This window comes from Eschrichtius robustus, chromosome 1 (genome assembly GCF_028021215.1).
Source record: "Eschrichtius robustus isolate mEscRob2 chromosome 1, mEscRob2.pri, whole genome shotgun sequence".
NCBI classification, from domain to species: Eukaryota; Metazoa; Chordata; class Mammalia; order Artiodactyla; family Eschrichtiidae; genus Eschrichtius; species Eschrichtius robustus.
The window spans coordinates 178,030,082-178,035,368 of NC_090824.1; the positions used below are offsets into that span (position 1 = coordinate 178,030,082).

General features: G+C 33.0%; 1 non-coding gene across 1 annotated transcript; it reads right to left on the reverse strand.

The window, feature by feature from the left end:
* Nucleotides 1-1,452: 1,452 nt before the first annotated feature.
* On the reverse strand, nucleotides 1,453-1,559 carry LOC137777846 (U6 spliceosomal RNA). The gene has a single exon (XR_011076650.1). It is a non-coding gene; the product is annotated as a U6 spliceosomal RNA (small nuclear RNA).
* Between the last annotated feature and the right edge of the window lie 3,728 nt (nucleotides 1,560-5,287).

Below are 5,287 nucleotides of genomic sequence, written 5' to 3' on the forward strand. Positions count from 1 at the left end.
GTGATAGAAGAAAATGGACTCAAGAACCCAGGCTTTCCATTTGGCAGCTATTTTTTATTGGTGCTCATGTCTGAATTGTTGACTATTCCTAAAATCATGACAGAATTTCTGTGAACCTTTTAATGACCTTAGTTAAGAACATTTTTATTTATGTAGTTTGGAAGCCTATAGAAAATGTGGAAAAAAACTGGTTCAACACAGAGAATGAGGAAATAGCTGAGAACAAATATTAACCAAGTGAAATAAGTATTAAGAAGGCAAAGTAAGAGCAGAGGCAAATTATGGAATCTGTGCATTTAATTGGATTTAAAATTTCCCTTTGGCAATGCCCAGGGAACCATGAAGACTGGGAAAGGAGAAAATGGGCTGAAAAACATAAATCCTTTATATGAATAGCCATTCTTCAAAGAATTCTCCAAATATTAAATACTTTAGAGTTTGCTTGATGTTTATCACTTACTCTCATCAGAATTTGAACTCTTACTTTTATGTATTTAATATGAAAATACATAAATACCCTGTAAAATAAAGATTTAAAGTATAGCCTTCTGGAATGTGGAGCTACTTCTTTTTTCTGCTCTTAAAGAGTTTTTCTCAAACACTATCCACTCAATCACTTTACTCTGCTGACAGCCACTGCCACTGCAGCACAAACCAAGCCGAGGATAAGAAGATTTGGCAAGATGCAAACTGCATTCATGACTGTTTTTTCAGTAAACAAAATATATTTTTGTCTTGCAAAATATTCAGTCCCTAAAATTGATTTCTAATTTGAACGTCTGCTATATTTTCAATAGTGACTTGGAAATATTGCAAAATGATCATAATTTTGATTTTAATAGCTTAGGAACTTCTCTAAAACCAGACAAATAATACATGTAAAGTATTTAACACCAGGTACTAACTAGACAGCTTTCAATGAATATTAGACTTCTTTCTCTTTGTCTTCTTCAGTATACAGTATAAAAAATGAAATATTTATTATTTAAAGTTTAATTGTTTGGAACTATTTCATAGAATTACAAAACTTTAAGCAAATAATGGCTTTGGTTTCTTTATCAAGTTCTTATAAAAAAGACAAGGAATTTAAGTGTAGTTTAGAGTTAGAAGTCTAAGAATTTCATTATATGACTAAAATCTTTTTTCCAATAAAAATTTTTTGTTCATCTTTCATTAAATAAAAAGTTGTCCCCTTTGCACCTGAGATTCTCTCTATCATCTATCTGTCTGTCTTTCTAACTATCTATCATTTATTTCTGGAAGTCATAACTTGAAGTTAATGATCTCATGACTACTTTCATACTGAAGTACATATATTCACAACACACAGATCTGGTTAAAAAAAAATTTATTCACAGATGTGACTGGTTTTGACAGTTTTTTTTTTTTCTATCTAAAAACTATTGTTGACTAGAGACAGAATTCAACCTTTTAAAAACTTGCCTCATGTTAAAAAATATGAGACACCTGAAGAATGTACATGTCATCCTTGCTCAGGGACCATGTTAATCTTCTCTGTATCATTCCAGTTTTAGTATGTGTGCTGCTGAAGTGAGCATTGCATTAATTTTTAAAGCCTTAAGGACATAAGGAGTTCTTTCTGTACTGTCTTCTTTTTGGGGGAAGTTGGAGGCAGGTGTGGACAAGCCATAAACACTCCATTTAGTTGTTAAATGTTTAATATTCTACTCTTTAAATGACTTATATCAAATGCAACCGACATTCATCATTGTGCATTAATTGGCATACATAGAGGGCACAGGAAAATGCTATCCCATGCAAAATTTAGATATGTTTCATACAGCATCATCTCCCAATTTCCAACATCAAGCTATAAAACCATATAGTGATATGGTCCCAGATGTCACGTGTCCCCTCATATATCTGAATGTATTTGTATACACACAGATTCAAATAACTCTTCACCCTCTTTGTCTTTTAGAGCCTTACCAAGTGTTCCAAAATCAGGAAGAAATTCTTGCCTATAATGTTTCTACAACACTGATATTTGCTTCCATAGGAATATGGAGACATTCTTTTTATCTAAGAAATTTTAAAGTTACTCCTCAGATGTAAGGTAAATAGGTATTAGTATATAATTTGTCATGATTTCACCTTCCATTTCCTGTTCCTTAAAATTCTTATTTAAAAGACTTTGGCTAGATTTCCCCTATAATTGAGGTTGAAACCTAAGACTCCAGAATAAAAAATACAAAAAGTGGAACACTAGGACATTATTCAAGTTTTTGATCAGTGAATTAATGTAATACATACAGTCAGAAGACAGGATCCTGGTCTCATAGAGTAATTACTTTAGCTTGAATTCTTGAATTATCTGTTTACCTATGAAAAAAATATATATATTTACAATATTGCAAACGTATCTTACTTCATGCAAACAAAGTTCAGTCAGTAAAACTTCAACTTTAAAATAAATGGAAAATTAAAACACATTTCAAATAATTCAACTCTATTCATTTAGATCTGGCTATGTCATGAAGAAGAAATAAGTTTTAAAAACTAGTGATTTTACACAGTTTGGTTATCGAGAGCACAAAATAAATTATTCATATCATTTTCAAATACTACTGAATTATGCCATACTTTTATTTTTTTTTAGCAAGACCTTTTTTGTTTTTTGGGTTTTTTTTCTTTTTTTTAAATAAATTTATTTATTTTTGGCTTTGTTGGGTCTTCGTTGCTGCGTGCGGGCTTTCTCTAGTTGCGGTGAGTGGGGGCTATTCTTGGTTGCAGTGCACGGGCTTCTCATTGCGATGGCTTCTCTTTGTTGCAGAGCACAGGCTCTAGGCACGCGGGCTTCAGTAGTTGTGGCACACAGGCTCAGTAGTTGTGGCTCGCAGGCTCTAGAGCACAGGCTCAGTAGTTGTGGCGCACGGGCTTAGTTGCTCCGCGGCATGTGGGATCTTCCCGGACAAGGGCTCGAACCCGTGTCCCCTGCATTGGCAGGCGGATTCTTAACCAGTGCGCCACCGGGGAAGTCCCTATGCCATACTTTTATATGAGAATGAAACAGAACTGTGAAAAGAGAGAACCTTGTCCTTTCTTGGTTCTTTAGAATTTCTTTTTGCAAATGTGCTTGATTGATTTAGTTGTCTCATATCTATGGAATATATTTGGTTGTCTCAGATCTATGGACTAGATAGATTTATATGGGCTGCTTGTGGGAAACAAACAAAAGATAAATATAAAGAAACCATCTCTAGCTTTGTTTTTTGCAGATCCACAAATATATCCCTATACTATATATACAAATTATCTCTCTCCATTTAGTAACAAAATGTACTCATGCAAAATTAGAGGTAACATTTTAATAGAGAGAGATTAATGTCCCTTTTAAATCCCTATTCCTACAATTGAATAATATTTTCTTAGTTAGTGTTTCTGTGTTGTTAAGAAAAATAAAAATAAAACTTATTGGAAATTTGACATTTGAAAAAATTCTTATTTTTTGGATGCTTGCAAAGTTTAAATCATACTACAATATGCCCCAGAATCCCCATTCTCGTGTTTTCTGTTTTTGTTGCTATTGCTATTCTGCAATATTTTAAACCATTTCAATGTCAATCAAAAAGGTATACAAGTGATTTTTAAAAAACAAATGAAAACACATATTATGGTTCTTCAGTATAAATTATTACTTTGCATACATGTAAACTAATTGTATGGTAAAATTATTTAGCTTTATTAGTAAGAAAGGCACCATATGGTATAGGCCAAGGTTTTTATAATTTAAAATAGGAATACATAGGAATGAATAAGGATGTTCTCTGAAATAAGGGTAATTAAATTTATCTGTATTAATTTCACATATTTATAAAATAATTCACCCCTCTTTATTTTAACTTCACTAATACAATCATCTTACCCCACTCATCAAAATAATAATCTGAGGTTTTTTCCCTTCACATAGCCCAGCAAAGTTATTCCAAATCAAAGGCCCTTACTCAGGTGAATACATTTAAAGCCTTCCTTCCCTGAAAAAGAAATTGCTTCATTGTTACAAGCTATGATAATATCTAATACCTTCATAATTATCATTAATCTTTGAATTGGTAACAATTCAGATATTTACATACTTTAACACTACAAATTTTCTTCTAACAATTTTATCAGCCTAGCTATATCTAAAAAAAATTTTTAAGTATTACTTTTCTCATTGTCAATTAAAAACTAATTCGTTCTGGAAAATTAAACTGTCATTAGTTAATTGTCCCAACTATAAACAATTATTTGAAACATGTATGCATGTTGGAGTGTGTGTAGGTCATGACTGAAGATGTACTTTAGCCCACAAAATACTGAAAAAAGTCAGGGATATTTTTTGCTATACGGCAGAAAGCAATTAAATAATAAATATATATATTTGTGGTCCTCTGCAAGATTAGCATCACTCAGTGGCAGAAGGGAATCTGGTCCCCTATTTGTATTTCCCTCTCACTTCTTTTTTTTTCTCTCTCTTTTCCTTTTTTACCTTTGCAAACTTGGCCTTCTACTGACCACCATCAAGTTCCTAAAAAGTGAAGAAAGTAAGGAAGTTTTATTGGCTGCCTTAAGATGGGGTGGAACAGAGGCAAGAGATCCAAAAGCAGTGTGAGCTGTTGGAGAGGAGAGTCGCTCAGTGTATTTTTACACATTGATGTCCTGAGACTCAAGGCCAAGGGTTGTGTCACTAAGCTCTATGAAGGGACAGTGAGCATCTTGGAGACAAAAGCTGTGACTGCCACCCAGTGGCAGTATCAGTTATTGCATGTTCAGCCAAACCCCATCTGTTTGGCCTGGTAACTACGTGGAGATGGACAGCTTCTCCCATCTCTTAAATAGAAAATAAAACACAACAAGTCTGTTTATTCTACTGTATTCAAGATACATGATGAGAAACAAAAGTAGTTTTTAAATTATCTTTCATGCTAAGTTTGAGCTATACTATTTTCTCTCTAGGTTTGAGGGAGGGTATGTAAGATGACTAGATTTTTAGGCAAGTCAATGTTTGCTAGTATTTTTGAATTAATATTTAAAGTACTTAAAATAAGCTCCAAATGAACATATGTTTATAATGTCAGGGGATTGCCACTGATTTAAAAATTCAATGGTTTGGCCTATTCTTTTTCTATAGCATTACTAACACAAAGAAGTACTGATACTGATTCACAACGAGGCCATATCACACTGATGAAAGTTATGCAGTTAAAGAGGAGGGTTCAATTGACATATGTGTGTTTAATAAACATATAAACTTGGAAAGAAGAATCAGAGAGGGCAGAGAACT